This window comes from Zalophus californianus, chromosome 5 (genome assembly GCF_009762305.2).
Source record: "Zalophus californianus isolate mZalCal1 chromosome 5, mZalCal1.pri.v2, whole genome shotgun sequence".
Taxonomy (NCBI): Eukaryota; Metazoa; Chordata; class Mammalia; order Carnivora; family Otariidae; genus Zalophus; species Zalophus californianus.
The window spans coordinates 15,796,572-15,815,682 of record NC_045599.1 but is presented as its reverse complement, the minus strand read 5'-3'; the positions used below and the strand labels follow the sequence as shown (position 1 = coordinate 15,815,682).

At 37.6% G+C, this 19,111-nt stretch overlaps 1 protein-coding gene across 2 annotated transcripts in view; it reads right to left on the bottom strand.

The window, feature by feature from the left end:
• Window positions 1–2,825: 2,825 nt before the first annotated feature.
• Window positions 2,826–19,111, bottom strand: part of PRR16 (proline rich 16) — a 282,610-nt gene continuing 266,324 nt past the window's right edge. For both annotated transcript variants that reach the window (XR_003522344.2, XM_027607038.2), the window contains one exon: window positions 2,826–4,012. The gene's annotated coding sequence lies outside the window, so the exon portion shown is untranslated. The remainder of the gene's footprint in view (window positions 4,013–19,111) is intronic.

The following is a 19,111-nucleotide window of genomic DNA, read 5'->3' as shown; positions in this document are numbered from 1 at the left end:
AGCAGTGTAATTATCTTGGCCGGGAGAAAGTTTGATAATGTCACATCTTTGCAAAATCCTTCAGGGGCTCACCACATAGCAGATACAGCACTGCTTATTGTTGAGTATACCTAAAAAAAATAAAGACCTATAACTTTTTTTTATCATTTTTTTCTTGATGGATTCTACTGTTAGATGTTTGGGAGAAAGTTGATTTTCCTATTTACGACTTAAAATAATTCACAGCTTGAAGAAATCAACATGGACTTTAAAAGAATTCGAATGAGTCCAGGCGTCCATACTTCAATGCCCAACATCTCACAGGAACTGGCAATTTGATTCCCAGCTGGATTATTTTCATGTACAACGTCTTAATTTTCAGGGGTTGAAATCATGCGTGACAAACTAATTTTCTTCATTATGTTACAGGATACTTTAAGGACTACCGAGAGAGATTGCAGACAGTATATCAATTTAAGTGTGCAGCACAAGATGGGAACTGGTTTCGGATCATAGTTTGGGAATAAACCTAATGACCTATTCTTTTAATGATTAAAAATAATTTATTTTAGGTTTGGGGGAGTTCCAGTTGAAGATGGTAACACAGGAGGATCCCAGGCTCACCTCTTCCCACAGACATACTGAATCTGAAGCCACATATGGAACAACTTCCTCCGAAAAAACCTAAGAACTAAGCAACTCTCAGGTATCAGGTTAAGGAGAGAAGGCCCACATCTAAGCGGGCAAGAGAGGCTGGGACACAATCTTTCCATAAACCCCCAACCCCCTGCACGGTGATCCAGTCAGGAGGGAACTGCGCTTCTCCCGGAGGAGCCAAGGCTTTGAACGCCGCAGCGGGCACCCACACTGGGAGAAACGCACCCCCAAAACCTCTAGCTTTGAAAATCAGACTTCCACAAGACCCACAAGGCTAAAACAAACCGAGGAAAGGCTCTCGCAAGGACTCACCTGCCCCAGGGCTCAGCGGAGACAAGTCAATCCAGAAGCTCCCAAGTTTGCCTGCGTGAGGTGCATGTACTAATCCTAAAGTCTCAGCCTGAGGGTCAGGCATCGAATCTAGGACACATCTAGGTAACCCTGGCTGGCAGGCACCATCTTCAGCTCTCCCTCTCCCTGCCTAAATGCCTGCTGGCAGGCGCCATTTTTTTTTTTTTTTTTTAATTTAATGCTAGGCTTTTTTTCTTTTTTCATGGTGGGCGCCATCTATACACGTTTCCTCTACCACACTCCAAAGCGTGAGTGTTTCCCAGAGGGCGGCTTTGGCACACGTCTGGTGTCCGGGTTTTGCTATTGCTGCCAAGAGGCCGTCCCTTGACGGCCTGGCTGTGGAGGGTCCGGGAGTTCGAGTTCCTGGGTCTCGCGAGACTATAGCAATGAGAGAAAGTTCTGAGCCGACTACTTCCCGGGCACTCCACTGATGATACCAGACTGAAACACGCCCCCGGTCTTTCTGAGTAAGAGGCCTAGGGAGCCTTGGCCTGACGGACAGGCTTCTGATCTGGCACACAGTTACCTGCTACGGATGAGCTCTCAGGGAACAGAGGCCAACGGATGCCATCGTCTTGCTCTCCCTCTGCCTTGCTCCATCTTGCCCGTATGTTCCAGAAAGGAGCTTTTGCCCTTGACTGGTGCCCCAATTTTTGTGGCTAATGCCAGGGGCCACCCCTACATGGCTCTGATGGCCAGGGGGACTTAGGCTTAGGCATTCCACACAACTGTAATCAATGAAGAGTTTTTTTAAATAGCTGTCACTCCCCAGGGACAGGAAGAGGCAACAGACCCAGGAACCTCAGTGTTTCTACGAAAGAAGCCCATTAGCTCACCTCCTTAGCTGCAGCCCGAGGGGCAGGCCTCTAATGCAACACACATCTAAGGGCTCACTGTAAACTTTCCAAAGACCTCAGAGGGCTGGCACTATCTTTGCATTCCCTTTGCCACATTCCAGGGTACCATGAGCATAAATATAACTATAACTATAGTTAATAATACTGTATTGCATATTTGCAATTAGCTAGGAGAGTGGATCTTGAAAGTTCTCACAAGAAAAAAAATTTGTAGCTATGCATGGTGATGGACGTTAACTGCATTTACTGCAGTCATTTTGCAACACACAAATACTGATTTACATTGCACACCTGAAACTAATATATCAATTATACTTCAATTTAAAAAAGAAAGAAAATTGAGCTGCACACCACTTAATGGTGGTAGCAAGGACCATAAATACTGACTCTAGCTGATGAGCCTCAAGGATGCACACATGTAGGTACTTACTGAGTCCTTATTGATAGAGGATTTTATTTTCGCTCCAGTATGATTGCCTAGTCATTTTTATATGCACTGATGAAAATTCTCAGCAGACCTCTGGGGGGCATTGATGAAAATTCCTTAGCATGATTAATGGTCTTTAAAAAAAAATCTAATTTTCATCTTCTTTTGGAGCAGATTTCTAGAAAGAGAACTTAGGGAAAATCCCTGCTGATACAGTACCCAAACTTTCTGGTTTCCAGCAATGCTTCCATATATTAAAACTGACTCTGTAGTATAACTAGAATATTAACATAAACCCTTGACAAGAAAGTCAAGAAGAAAAATAAATCATTTCTTCTTCAGAGTTTAGGAAATAGAAAGCACAATTTTCTACCATCCAAATATTTTAAGTTTCAGTCTTCCATTTGTTTTGAATTAATTTGACAAAAGCATTCCAATTAGCCACAGGAAACTTATTTTCCAGGTGATGAAAAATCAAATAAGCAACTACAAATAATACAAACAACACATTTATTTAGAAAAATAAACTGAAAATGCTGTTTGGTACATTTTCCCATGAAGCATAGATAAATGGCTCTAAAAAACTGTTATATGTCAAATACAAATTACAAATGATTTCTTTAATTAAGAGAACAAATATATGTTCAACACAAATGTGTAGTGTACATTTCACTCTATCTGACTTCTTGGCTGTTAATGATATAAAATGATCTTCACTAAAACAAACTTTGGATACCTTCTCCATTCATTTGACCACACTTATGCGCTTTCCTTATTATTTTGTAGTTGTTTTTTAATCTGAGACAAGTCCATTTTTTAGATGATAACTGACTTTTACAGAAGAAAGAGAAAGCAATGTCTGAGGAATTCTTAAATGTTTCCTTTCTGGACTCCTGCATGTAACTGCTTGTGGTCTCAAAACTCATGGGACCATCTGTGCAAATAACAGCACACATCATTACCCTGAATGGAAGTGACAGTGCAAATATTAGAAGTGCATTGAGAAGTAATCAGTGAGAACTGCCCCCCGCCCCCGCGCCTTAACCAATATGGGGTGAAGGACTGAATGCAGAAACTTTTCAAGCAATCAATGACAATGCTGTTATTCCATTATGGCTTTGAGGGTGTGCACAAGATGGCAAACATCCTCTCTGCAAACAGCAACATTCTGTCCTAATACTGTTCATTGCTGAAATGCTCCTCTGTTCAGTTTTCTTTTTGTCTGCATATTTTGAAATGCTGAATAAATCGGGCTAGAGATACCTCCTATCTCTATACTTTCACTTTCCCAAATGATGAATCAATTTTCTAGCTTAATTGCTGAATATAAATTTTCTTGGGCTCACATCTGGGAATATTTATTTTTTTCCAAGGTGAAATAAGATGGGTTTTCTTTGTTTTCGTTGTTGTTTCTGATGTTGTTGGCTTGCTTGTTTAGTCTTTTTTTTTTTTTTTTAATCTTCTTGGTAATTTCAGAGTGAAGAGATTTAAGGCTGTGGCTTTTTTTTTTTGCCCCCAGGGCTCTGCTCATGGCTATCAGACTAGAGGCAGATGATTTTATGCAGATCGTATCAGTGATCTTTTGTGCTCCAAAGTTGAGGGATTTACTGCTCAATGATGGACAGATTCCTGGTTACTTCAAAATTAGATCTGGCCTCAAGAAGTCATAATGATGAATCTGAAGTGAGAAAAATGAGCTGACATGCCTCCAAATAAAGATATTCCTTCCAAGCTGAAGGACCTGTCAAAGGAAGGAAAACAAAAAACAAAAGATCAGTTGAAGTATTAAACATAGTTTAACAAAAACACATTAAAATTATTAATGAGGCAATCATTTATTAATGCATAGTTTAAAATTATTTGATTTATCAAGGATTTTAAGTGCCTAAAGATGTTAAACATATATTCTACTTATATTTCATATATGAAAATATATGATAACTTAGTCATCAAAATTTAGCAGTAGCATGCTTATATTTCAATTAAAAGATCTCTTATCTCTGGCTGTTTTTTTAAACTTCAGATAAGTTTGTCCACTTATAAAGGTACTAAGTTCTCAAGACAGTTTGTAAATTTTTCAGACTATAAACTTTTTATATATACCACCCTCAAAAATATTTTATCAAGAAATCACTTTAAGGGCGCCTGGGTGGCTCAGATGGTTAAGCGTCTGCCTTCGGCTCAGGTCATGATCCCAGGATCCTGGGATGGAGTCCCGCATCCGGCTCCCTGCTCCTTGGGAGCCTGCTTCTCCCTCTGCTTCTCTCTCTCTCTCTTTCCCTCTCTCTCTCTCTCCTCCTCTGTCTCTCATGAATAAATAAATAAAATCTTTAAAAAAAAAAAAGAAATCACTTTAAGGTAATCTCTCATGCCATCTGTAGAGTTAAACAAATTGCCAAAACAATATCATTTTCCTTGATGCAACAGAGCTGCCAAAGAACTAGTCTTTTCTTTTACTTCGTGAATATCTACAATACTTTTTAACTAGCACCAAAAAATCATTTAAATCCATATTTGTGATTAATGAATATATTTTTTGGAAAACAAAAAGAAAGAAATGTAACTATAACTCTCACCCTGCCCACCCACTATCAAAGATGCTTAGCATCACTTAATGTGAGTATGTCCATGGTCTTTTTAAGGTACAGCGTAACGGAGTATATTTATGCAATGACTTACTATTAATAGGTCCAGAAAGTTATTAAAATAAACCTGGTACCATAATCAATTGATTAACAAATTATTTAAAAAGTCAGAGACAGAGAGTAATGGCTCTAAGTATATTTTTAATCTCAAAGCCTACCTGAGAACCCCTTGTGTTAACCCTTTCAGTGGGGAGTAGGTGACCCCCAAATGCATGATGCTTTCTCCAATACAGAACCACAAACATACACACAGACAACAGAATAAATCATTTAGTCCTTTCGTGACAAACTCAGTCATTACCACTATTAGGTTAATTGTAATTATTTTTCATTACATTATTCTCGACTACCAAAACAAAGTCCTAGTATGAAATAAACTATGAAAATGAAGAAAATAATCCTCTCTCTCATTTCCAAGATTAAGCCTAGAAAAATCACCATATACAATTAATCAGTGTGTGTTGAGAGCTTACTCTGGTTCATCACTGAAAATGTTTTATGAAAGATACAGAAGTAGTGGACGAAAATCTTCCATCATAGAGTTGCTTAAGATGCAAAAGTCTATCAATAAAGAGGAATGCAGAAGGCTGGAATGAACTGGCTTATGCTACCCTTAATCTAACACCATTACTGCCATCTGCCTATTTATGCCATTTGTGTATCTTCTAGAAATAGAAGCTTCCATGTATGCAAAGGAAATCGACTTTCAAGCTGTTACCGATGTATGAGCAACAGTCCTATAATAATTAATATTTTTGTTTTACTATTGAATAAAACCATACAAAGGTGACTTTCTAAAAATATACTGAAACATAATTCATGTACTTGGGGCAAAGATAATTAAATGTGCCAGTTATATTTTCAAAGGTCTCTAGTCATCTACAATATTTTTCAGAGATTATTAAGACTGGTGAAACAATCTATCATTCATTCAAAAATATGTACTCAGGGGCACCTGGGTGGCTCAGTCAGTTAAGGGTCTGCCTTCAGCTCAGGTCATGGTCCCAGGGTCCTCGGATGGAGCCCCGCATCGGGCTCCCTGCTCAGCGGGAAGCCTGCTTCTCCCTCTCCCACTCCCCCTGCTTGTGTTCCCTCTCTCGCTGTGTCTCTCTCTGTCAAATAAATAAATAAAATCTTTAAAAAAAAATAAGAATTCAGTACCCACAGTTTACCAGATACCGCTCTGGGAACGATGGATATAAAAATGTAGTCTGTCCTCCAAGGATATTAGTATCAAAGTCAGGGGACACCCAAACATTCATAGTAAAAGCAGATTTGTGCCATAGTATATGAAATGAAGAATGAGCATAGGAGTAGAAGTCTACAGAAGATGGCATTTGAATTGAGACGTGAGGAGTAGGTTGGAGTTTGCAAAAGTAATATGTTGCTAGTAGGTATGAAATAAGGATATTTCAAATAGAGGGAAACAGGAGGGCATAGGTAGGGGAGAGCATGGGGCCTTCAATATTGTGTCTCATAAAACTGAACGGAGAAAATATAGTTGCTTCTGGAGAGATGGGCAGGGGCCAAGGTGTCTTTTCTACTACGTAAAAAAGTCTTAGATTTTTATCCCAAAGGTAACGGGAACTATTGAAGAATTCCAACGAAGTGAGCAGCCACAGGAAGTGCGGAGAGCATTGGGGAAGGCGGGGAGGGCATACATATGGCAGATATTTACAGCAAAGGAATGGCAAAGCCATCAGCTGAAAGCAGTAACTAACAATCCCCGGTGCAGACGCTTCCTTGGTGGCAAATTGAAGAGAACAAAATAACCCATTCCTTCTTAATTAAATTAAGAGAGACTTTCATTCCATTTTCATCTATTTAAAATAAGAGCAAACATTATTTATGAAGCTTTTCCTGTTCCACCATTCAGCTCTTGGTCCTCAGTGAGCATACATGAAAAGCAGAGACTAAAATCTTCTACCCAGCAGACGTGTATGCCCGCTGATTGAATTCTAAGGTTGGGTATTAGTGAAATACATTGAAGTCATACTGAGTTTTGAAGATTTGTTTCAGTTTTCCAGACCTCTCCCTGCATGGGATCAGATACCACATTCAATCTCTTAACCTCAGGCTCAAATGTTGTTTCCTGAAGAAGAAAAGCCCCAAATAACTTTACATGTATAATTTGCAAATTTAAAAACTTCTTGAACTTCCATTATGATAGGTTTTAAAGTACAAACTTTTTTTTTAAGATTTTATTTATTTGACAGAGAGAGCAAGAGAGCACAAGCAGAGGGAGAGGGAGAAGCGGACTCCCCGCTGAGCAGGGAGCCCGAAGCGGGACTTGATCCCAGGACCCTGAGATCATGACCTGACCCGATGGCAGGCAGACGCTTAACCGACTGAGCCATCCAGGCACCCCAAATACAAACATTTTTAAACCTCCACATTCCCTTTTTTGGGAAATTGTTGCTTTGAATATAGAGCCACGTTGTACTCCATTACAACTGTACAAGTTAAATACATTTCCTCAGCGTTGATATAATGAAACACAAATCACACACACCAAGATCTTGTATAGCTAACAATGATTACAAGCACTCATGGAAATGCTTTATGACCCATTCTTCAGATCAGTGGGTTAATTGCTTCATTCTGCTCAAAAAGGCTTTGCTTAAAACTAATTAAAATTTTCTTCACTTTTTGGATGGAAGAGATCCATGTTTTCAAGCACTTCAAGTGCCATTTTTTTAATAAATTTTTTCCAGATCCAAATGTGATATACAAAATGTGAATGATACTAGATAAGTTTCAGGCTTTGAGTCATTAAATGTCAAGTTAATTAATTTATATAAGTAGCATCTTAAGTGACAGAGCATTTCAATGCAGTAAGGATAGTATGATTTTAAAATGTCGAAGACAGCATGCAAAGCTTGGAAAAAGCTAAAAATATTACAGGGCACCTGGGTGGCTCAGTCAGTTAAGCAGCTGCCTTTGGCCTGGGTCATGATCCCAAGATCCTGGGATTGAGTCCCACATCGGGCTTCTTGCTCAGCAGGAAGCCTGCTTCTCCCTTTCTCTCCCTCTGCTTGTGCTCTCTCTGTCAAATAAATTTAAAAAATCTTAAAAACTAAAAGTTTTAAAAATATTACAAAAAGTTTGTCCAAACAGAAGTCCCATAATTCTATATTTATTTGGACCTTGATGTAATTTTCATAATTCTCTTCTTTATAATCTATATTTATTAAACATAAACACAAAATTTGTATATATTGATTGCATATTGTTATAAAATATTTTATAAAACAAATATGTATGTATCAATATTTATTATTTTAAAATTTATATAATTTAAAATATTTTAACTATGGGACAATCTGTTATTGTCTGCTGCATTTTAAGAGGTAGAAACCAAGAAAAAATCAAAATCATTTTCAAGAAAATCTGTCTTATTTCCCCTGTTAAAGGAATAGCAGCAGGATGTGTTCCCTTAACTCAGTTAAATGAAAATGTATGGAATATCTACTATAAGTCAGGCATTATGGCAGTCATGGAAAATGTAAGGATAAACAATTAGATTTCTGTTACATCTAAACATGGAGCTAAATATTTCACACCTTATTTAATTATTATATTAAGCTATGAAGTAGATATTCTTACAATTTACCGGGTGAGGAAATTCTGGCTCTGGTGAGATTAAATCAAAGTCATCATTACCACCCGCAAGCCAAATTCACTATCCCCCAAACCATTCATTTGATGCTATAACCACAGAGGTGAGTATTTGTGATAAATAATATGACTCACATCGACTAAAATATTTACTACTGGCCCTTTACAGAAAAAGTTTGTCAATCCTGGTTGAATCTATCTATCTAATTTGATATAAAAGTACTTACCAATCTAACCTTTTATTTTTCCAAATGGGTCGCCAATCATTTTAACAGCATGTATTCAATTACCTCTATTTTGTTATACTTTGATATGCGATTCTTATCCTGTAATAATTCACATGCCCACATGGTTGTATGTGGTGTATTTCTGGACGCTAGGAATTCACTTCCTCTCATTTCAGGTTCAGGTTTTTTATTGTAGCAAAATTTTAATATTCTGTGGGATAACACTGAGCTTCTAGAATAATCAGGGCAGAACTGGTATCTGTACAATATAAGTAATCATATCAGAAATATGGTGGACTGTCACATTTATTTAGACCTTCACTTTATTTTTTTTTAACAATTTATTTGAGAGACAGAGAGAGACAGGGAAGGGGAGGGGCAGAAGGAGAGAATCTTCACACAGACTCCCTGCTGATCAGGGAGCCCGACTAGGGGCTCCCATCTGTAGGATTATGACCTGAGCAGAAAGCAAGAGCCAGATACTTAACCGACTGAGCCACCAGGCGCCCCTAGACCTTCATTTTAGGGCTCTCAATAGTTTTATTTTCTTCATAGATATCTTTCACACTCCTTGTTTGAATTATTCCCGTACTATAGCTTTCATTGCTATTTGGATGAAATGTTTTTTAAATTTATTTTGTATGTCTTTATCACTGATCCCAAGGTATATATTGAATTTTAAGATACTCTTATATCTAGCTAGTTTACACCACTCTCTTACTGGTTCTTGTCTCATGGTTTGTTTGTTTTTTTTAAAGATTTTATTTATTTGTCAGAAAGAGAGAGAACAAGCACAAGCAGGGAGGAGGGGCAGAGGGAGAGGGAGAAGCAGGCTCCCCACTGAGAAGGCAGCCTGACGCGGGACTGGATCCCAGGACCCTGGAATCATGACCTAAGTCAAAGGCAGATGTTTTTTTTTGTTTGTTTTTAATTTAATTTTATTATGTTAGTCACCATACATTACATCATCAGTTTTTGATGTAGTGTTCCATGATTCATTGTTTGTATACAACATCCAGTGCTCCATTCAATATGTGCCCTCCTTAATAACCGACTGAGCCACCCAGGTGTCCCTTGTCTAGTAGGGTTTTTTTTTCTTTTTATTGTTATGTTAATCACCATACATTACATCATTAGCTTTTGATGTAGTGTTCCATGATTCATTGTTTGTGCATAACACCCAGTGCTCCATGCAGAGCGTGCCCTCTTTAATACCCATCACCAGGCTAGCCCATCCCCCCACCACCCTCCCCTCTAGAACCCTCAGTTTGTTTTTCAGAGTCCATCATTTCTAATGGTTAATCTCCTCCTCCGACTTACTCCCCTTCATTCTTCCCCTCCTGCTATCTTCTTCTTTTTTTTTCTTAATATATATTGCATTATTTGTTTCAGATGTCCAATAGGTTTTTATCTATTGTTTTAGATTACCTAAATCAGTAATCATATTGTCTATAAATATTGATAATATCATCTTTCTTTTTCAAAATTTAGACCTTTATCTTTTTCCATTTATTTCATTTATTCATTTTTTCAAGATTTAGACCTTTATCTTATTTCATTGTTTAGTCTCTCTAGTGCCATGTTGAACAGTGCTGCTGGTAAGAAATGGCTCATAAAATCTTTTCACTATGATGCCTTATTTGAGTGGAAAAGTTTTGGCTACTTTGCATTTTCTTCTTTTGGTATTGTTTAAATGTTTCTTAAGGCAAATTAGGTTATTTACATTTTTTAATAAATTTAATTATTATATCCACACTTAAACATAGAAGTCTCTTAAGTGCTCTTCTTTCTGATCCCTAAAGTCGCTCATTTGTTTCTTCTCTATTTTTTTTTCTTCTTAGTTTTTGATGGTGCTATAGATGGAATGTTTGTGTGCCTCCAGAATTCATGGGCTGAAACCTAATCACTGATGTGATAATAGCTGGAGGTGAGGGACTCTGGGAGGTGAATACATCATGAGAGTAGAACCTCATGAATGGGATTAGTGCCCTTATAAAAGAGAGGCCAGAGAGCTCCTTTTCCCTTTCTCTGCCATTAAAGAATACAAGGAGAAGGAGGTGGTCTGGAAGCTGGAAGTGGGTTTGCACCAAACACCGATTCTGCCAATGCCTTGATCTTGTACTCTCCAGGCTCCAAACCTGTGAGAAATAAATGTTTGTTTAAGCCACCCAATCTGTGGTATTTTTGTTATAGTGGCCCTACAGACTTACACACATGGGGGAAAAATCTATTTTGACATTCTTTTCAAAATAAAATAATTTTTAAAATCTAGCTTTTCTTTTTTCCATAGGTTTGATTGTTTTTATATATTAATTTATTTTTTTGTCTTTATTAGTTTTCCTTGTCTACTTTAAGAAGATTTTGTTATTCTTTGTTCCGTTTTTTTTTTAGTTGAATGTATAGCTGTCATTTTGAATTTTTTTTTGCATTTTTTTTGCATTTTTTTTTTGTTTATTTGAAGAAAGCCTGTTTGGTAATCCACATTCCCAAATATTTATATTTCCTAATGTGAATAAAGGGATAGCAAAACATTTTCTCCTTCTTTGAAAAGAAAAATGACATTGAGTTAACTTTCTAGCTCTGTTTCCATAGAAACCCAATACTGGTAGAATGTCAGCTGTATTACTAGGCAACATTGCTTATAATAAAAATAAATCCTGATTTGTAAACTGCATCTGGTCTGGGGGGACTGTGAATGACTATAAATATCTCATGGAATTTCTTGAGTGTGGTGCATTCTTGTAACTGGTGATGTTCTTTGCTTATGGATTATTATAACAGATGTTGATTACTATTCCAGACATGGTAAGGGTTAGCCAGGGTATAGATCTCACATCTACCCATGACCTCAAATTCTCCCACCTGAGCTGTCAGATTTTAGCCCTCGACCCTTGTGGGAACTCTCATGTTGGAAAATCACTGGATACTGACCCACTGTCATGATTTGTATTCTTCTAATGAAACCATTCTCAAGTATAACCTATTGGGGTCATGAGATTGATTGTCCATTTGAGCCTACGACTACTAAGAGTGGGTATTATATATATGGAGATTCTTTTTTAGTTATGCATCTATCAAAATGTTATTGGCTTCATATTCTGAGAAGTATAGAGGACTAAGGGTGGTCAGGAAGGAGGTACAGGGGAAGATTGTGCATTGCCTGAAATGTGTTATGGAACTTGAAGATATTAGTAACACCTGAGTCCCGTCCAAATGGTGCCAGTGATATCCTACCTGCACCTAGGATGTCTGGTGAGAGAGAGAATTTTGAGTAAGAGACCTAGTATCCCTCCTTCAGAAAGAATTAAAAAAACATAAATGGAAGAAGTTAGGCAGAGTTTCCTTGAGATGAATGAAAACGAATGTTTCAAAAAACTTTCAGTAACAAAAATTATATTTAATCTGGTTCTTAAAAGATAGGGAGGTAATATGTTACCAGTTTGAAAAAATTGTAGGTAAAGCACTCTAGCTAGTCAGATAAAAAGGCCTAGGTGCATCTTTAAAAACATAATATGTGGGGTGCCTGGGTAACTCAGTCGGTTAAATGTCCAATTCTTAATTTTGGCTCAGGTCACCATCTCAGCGTTGTGAGATCAAGCTCCATATCTGGCTCCAAGCTCCGTGGAAAGACTGCTTGAGATTCTGTCTTTCCCTCTGCCCCTCCCCCAGTTCATGCTCCCTGTCTCTCTCTCTGTCTCTCTCAAGTAAATAAATAAATCTTTAAAAATAAATAAAAACATCATGTGCTATTTCCTCTCATCCACTGAGTGAATTTTATATGCCCATGTTTCGTTCCAAGTCATAGGAAGTTTGTTTTAGTTCTTATACTGATACGTATAGAATTTAATACATATGATCAAATTAGGAAAAAGCCAATGATGGATGCACTCCATTGTAATCTTTAAGTCCTATTACACATTTAGCTACTTTGGAAAAAGACTTCATTTTATATTTCACAAATTATGAATATTGAGAAAATCACCTTGAAAATAATTATTTTAATATGAGGAAAAGGACACTGCTAATTCTAGCACGGTGTTCTAAATTGACACAACTCATTTCCTGTCATGAATTATCGATGACATTTTCTAAAATCTAAGTGAGACTCCCTGGTAGCTGCCCTGCTTTCCTGAGCCCAGGAGCAGTGCAGATTCTGCCCGAGGAATCTGTACATTCATGAAGAACACATACAGAGAGCAAATCTCTATGTAGCCCTTCGCACTTGCTGCATTGAGGACATTTAGTAAGTGTACATGTGTCTTACAAAGCATCAGTCTAGAGAGATGACAATCAAGTGTTTAAGGCTAGGTGATCATTTTCTAAAATAAGTACCCAATACCTTGAAATATCATGCACCTTAGAATTGCCCCTCTTGTATGTGCTATGGTGAGCGCTGTGAATTGTGCAAGACTTGAATCACAGATCTGTACCTCTGAAACAAATACTGCAATATATGTTAAGAAAAGAAAAGAAGAAGAAGATAGCAGGAGGGGAAGAATGAAGGGGAGTAAGTCGGAGGGGGAGACGAACCATGAGAGACGATGGACTCTGAAAAACAAACTGAGGGTTCTAGAGGGGAGGGGGGTGGGGAGATGGGTTAGCCTGGTGATGGGTATTAAGGAGGGCACGTTCTGCATGGAGCACTGGGTGTTACAAGCAAACAATGAATCATGGAACACTACATCAAAAACTAATGATGTAATGTATGGTGATTAACATAACAATAAATTTTTTTTAAAAAAAGAATTGCCCCTCTCACCTGGGCTAGCGCATCAGACAACCACATTCAACAGCATAGTTCCAAATTCTCAAGGCCAGCTACAAAATTTACAGGGTCCAGTGAAGAATGAAAAGCAGGGACTTGTTCAAAAGGCAGGAAAAAAGCTTTGTCTTTTCTTACCTAGTCACTCTGGTTTTTTTTATTTGCTCTTTAATGTCATGCTCCTTCGAGCAGAGGTTGAGTGCAGACCCACAACCCCTTGGGGATCTCCCCTGCAACTCAGAACACAACACTTGACTGCCAGTGTTGGCCTCCATGGAAAGAGAGGGCAGCAGTGATCTCTTGGAATATAATGGGAAAGTGGGTGGCCAGGATCTCATCTAACATGGGTGGCAAGGGTGGAATGAGGCATGAGGAAAAACTTCAAGCTCCCCAAGGCATTCTTCATTATCCCATGGGACTTCACTTACAAAACACAAATCTACAGATAAAAATATCAAGTCCCTGACTACAGAGCATTAAACACAAGTGTCGGGGGGTGTGGATATAGTGGGGGGTACTTCTGAAGACAGGGTCTTAAGCAACAGTAAGGGTCACATGTCCCTTAAGATGACGCTGGAAGTCTGTCCCAAATAGACTTCCATCTGTCTCACCCCAAGTCTTTACAATGAAATTCAAAATAACCCCAACCACAGGTCCAGCTTTGCCTAATCCTATGCTCTACTGTGTTTGATTCATTCAGAACATTCAAAAGTATGTTTCAGTCATACAAAAGGGACTACAGAAGAACAATGTCCATGAACTATAAGGAATAACATCAAAATCAGTTTAAGGAATGCCTTAAAATATTTTTGTGCCGAATCATTATTTTTATTCATTTTTGTAGGTAAATTGCAACTGTCTACTTGTTAAGATTTTGACACTTTTACATAGAAAAAAAGAGTATGTATCTACTATCTAAATTGGCCCTGCAAACTTTACCCTCTAAAAGAGTTTGTAAAGTCCATCTATGATATATAAACACTTGAAAAATTAATTTAGTAAAATTCTCTAAGAAAATTAACTGTAGATGTAAATAAAACATAGAACTTATCCATGGAACATCTGCATTCACACAGCAAAAAAACTACTCTAATTATTATCTTAAGCTGCATCTTTTTTTTTTACATATTTATATGCCCATACAGAATCACATCAGTTTGAAAAAAGGGTATTTTTCAATTATTTTGCCAATTAATTTTAATTCACTTAAAATAAATTTAATGACCTAACTTTTAATAATGATGGAAATTATGTCTTATAAAGGATGTTATTTATAACAGTAAAGTTGCTATGTGGTAATATTTCAAGATATTAATAATATGTTTAAAATTATTCAATATGTTTTAATATATAATTATTTCAATTTCAAAATAAATTTCAATATTTCAATACATTTATATCAGAAAAGACTATTAAAAAGCGTATCTTAGAAGCCTATGTCAGACCTGTTTTTGGATATTTTTGTCACTCTTTTGAAAAATTTTATTACTAATAAATTTTATGATTAAATATCATAATTAAAGTTCCATAGGGAAGGAGTAAATAATGAGAAAAATATGTCATTCTTTTCCATTCTTTTAGATTCCCAGTTGAAAATATTTTGTTGAAGAATACTTTCCAGAAATCTTTTTCTGGGCACAAACCTATCAAATTTGTCAAGAGTACCACCACCTTATTATCAAGTACAAATTCCAGTTTGTACTTATAAAATATTCCTTCCACAGAATACATGCAATATATGCTTGCTTGCTTGCTCGCTTGCTTCATTCATTCATTCATCATCCATCCATCCGTCCATCTTTCTATTCATTCACCTACATTATGTGCAATCCTGTGGTATTTCATCAGTATGGTATAACATTGAGTCCCTTATTGCCAAATATCCCTATCGATCAATTAGCAAATTCTTGTAAATCCTAAGTACAGTGCCTGGTATGCTGTCATGGTTTTAGAGTCTGGAGCTCAAAATTAAGTTCCACTCCACTGTAGTTATAAGGGTCTAAGATCATTTCTGAGACTCAGTTTCCTCATTTGTTGAAGAGAAGAAGAAGGAGGAAAAGACATTAATATCTACTTCACGGTGTTGATAAACAAAGTAAATGAAAACAGATAAAAATGCTTTTGCTGTGCTCATATAGTTCCGTTTTACAAAGAGAAACATATATAAATACATTGGGGAGGGGTAGATAATTCCACAGGAGGGTTGAACAAACTCCCTGAGAATCCAGTTCTTAAAAAGATCTCAAGGCTGACTGGTATATATTGACAGAACTGCCCTAATCCTGTGTCCCAACTCCAACCGCTGAGGAAGGCCACCGAAGTGGATTTGCCAAGAAATAAGAACAGAAGCAAAATAACTGTCTTGCCCTCTTTCTTCTGCTGTTAATAACAATATCAGTACTGGCCATTTTTGCAACCAGAATTATAAATATTTAATTACATGAGAGCAGCATCACACATAGTGTTAAAAGTACCAAAATGTAAATTAATGCTAAAGGAACCAATTTAGAAAAACAGTCACCAGGATGCTTTTTTTTTTCCATGAACAGAGACAAGGAAACCCAAATAGGACTTTACTTCATTATGTGAAGAAATCGGGGGTGGGTGGAGGAGTCAGTTATATAAAATTGTGGCTGTTTACTTACCCTAGATGTCCTTGATCTTCACTAGTGGTGTTTACTTTTTTTTTAAGATTTTATTTATTTATTCATGAGAGACAGAGAGAGAGAGAGAGAGAGAGGCAGACGGAGAAGCAGTCTCCCAAGGAGCAGGGAGCCCGATGCGGGACCCGATCCCAGGACTCTGGGATCATGACCTGAGCTGAAGGCAGATGCTCAACCATCTGAGCCACCGAGGCGCCCTTCACTAGTGGTGTTTAGAGAACAGGTTTTTTGTTTTAATATTTTTCTAAAAAATTTCAGCGCTCATTCTGTTTTCGTTACTGTAAGCCAATCAGGAATTTTGCTCATGCTAATAACTGCGAATTGTCTTGTCTAAAGGCAAACATGTTTTTGACAACCCTTTCTTCCTAAATCCCCTTTTTCCTGCCCCTCCTTTTCATTTCCTTTTTATTCACTGATGTGTGCTGTTCAGAGAAAGAGTTGCAGCCGAACTGGAGAGCACTGTGAAATGAATGGCTGTGATATCTATCCCTCCTTTTGGCAACATTCCTTTGTGTAACTGCATGAAAGCCTGCTGAAGCTAATGTTAACACGTGCACATTCTACCGAGTTCCACTGGAAATGAGGCATGCTAGAAGAATGGCATTATTTTTTTCATGGTGGAATGAGAGGACCTTCAATCAAAACAAAATTAAAATGCTAACACTGCTCCCTCCTCCTTGTTTAAACATTTCTGTCAAACCACATTCATTTTAGGCTTTTAATTTATTACAGGAAACAAGCGATAACAATGCATCCCCCTCTAATATCCACCGATGTTTTGCAATGATTAAATTCAGGAGACAAGCAATAAAATGCTGCTCTCATCTTCATGAGATGGCAATTCTTTCTTCCTCTGGCTTTTAAATAAATGATCAGTTGGCTTCTGTGAATTAGCAAGCTGGACTTTGTGGGTTGCCTTTTTTATTAACCAAATAGAATCAGGTTAACTAGTCTTCCCTCTCCAAGCACAGGGAGGGTTAGTAGTGAGGACAGGAGGTCAGCCATGACAAACCTGCTAATAAAGTTATGTTATAGACTGGAAAGGATTCCAGGATTCTCTTTTGTTATTAAAGTCTATGAAGCAACTGGACTTGGAAAAACATCCAGTTGCCTATGCCAAGAGACCATCTCTATTCACCATGTCCTTTTTGAAAACACTGTACTCAAAAGGGATTGGAAACAAAACAAAATAAAGGCAGTCTACTAAATTTTATTTTTCTTCTTCCAAAATGCTTTTCATTTTAGGCATACATGACTAAATATTGTAAGCTCAAGGATAGGAAAAATGTCTTGCGTTGACTACAATAGGGTGGTATTTCTGGAAAGTCTGCAAAATGCCACATAGAGAAGGTCTCTTATAATGGTCTTGTTTCATAAAGGGGAGTAAGATAATACTTCAGGTTTAATTGGCAGGCGTCTAAGATATTTTTTGCTTAACCTGAGTTTAAGGCTCAATTTCCTACCACCTTTTCTTCTATCTTGCCACCATTATGAACTAGAAAATGTGTGTCCCTATGTACACACCCACAGAGCCAACAGAAAGCAGATTACCCTTGTAAATGAGACATCTTGCCATTTGCGACGACGTGGATGGAACTGGAGAGTGTTATGCTGAGCAAAATAAGTCAATCAGAGAAAGACATGTATCATATGACCTCACTGATATGAGGAATTCTTAATCTCAGGAAACAAACTGAGGGTTGCTGGAGTGGTGGGGGGTGGGAGGGATGGGGTGGCTGGGTGATAGACATTGGGGAGGGTATGTGCTATGGTGAGTGCTGTGAATTGTGCAAGACTGTTGAATCACAGACCTGTACCTCTGAAACAAATAATACATTATATGTTAAAAAAAAAAAAGAAGAAGAAGATAGCAGGAGGGGAAGAATGAAGGGGGGGAAATCAGAGGGGGAGAGGAACCATGAGAGATGATGGACTCTGAAAAACAAACTGAGGGTTCTAGAGGGGAGGGGGTGGGGGGATGAATTGGCCTGGTGATGGGTATTAAAGAGGGCACGTTCAGCATGGAGCACTGGGTGTTATACGCAAACAATGAATCATGGAACAGTACATCAAAGACTAATGATGTAATGTATGGTGATTAACATAACATAAAAAAAAAAAAGACAACTGAATGACAAGCAGTCTTTCCTGCCATTAAACTTGGAATTAATCAGAAGGCGGTCTTGGGTTCTCTAACAGTATTTGCCATAACACTTCTTAAATACAATTCATGACATATCACTTTAAAAGAAGCAAATTACGCTATCAAAGTCCCACCATTGGGTTATACTCAGAATTCAGTAACTTTAATCATGGCCAAACCAAAGTTTCAGTGACTCGCAAGGCACTCTTGATTTATCTAGGGTCCATCCTCTTTCATTTCCAGGAACAATGTGCAAACAAACAACCCCTATGATTTCTACATTTTCAATTCCACGTTATCAGTGGAATTGTTACTTTACTATAACCCCAGAAGTCAGTGTGCTTCTGGATATAATGGATTTGGAGGAAGGAAGCATCATCTTAGTAAGGCCTTGTGGAATACACAATTAAAAGCTAGAAGCCTAGGGCCATTTTGTGTAAATAAAAACAATCCCTTGCATTTCAACAGCCTCTAGGAAAATTTCTTTATTAAAATATAGGGCAATGTTTCTTGTCCTCGGCAGTACTCACATTTTGGTCTACATAATAGTTTTTGGAGGGGCAGGGAGCTGTCCTGGGCATTGTAGCATATTGCCACATCCTTGGATTTAGGGTCAGTCAAGGTCTTAATCAGAAACTTAAATGGTGTTACTCTTTTCATTCACTCAACTTAAAACTTGTGAACTCTACAACTATCCGCAATGCAGCTACTGCATATACCTTTTCATTCATAAGAAGAAATGTGCTTAAAGAACAGAGCAACACTTGTCCTGTACAAAAACA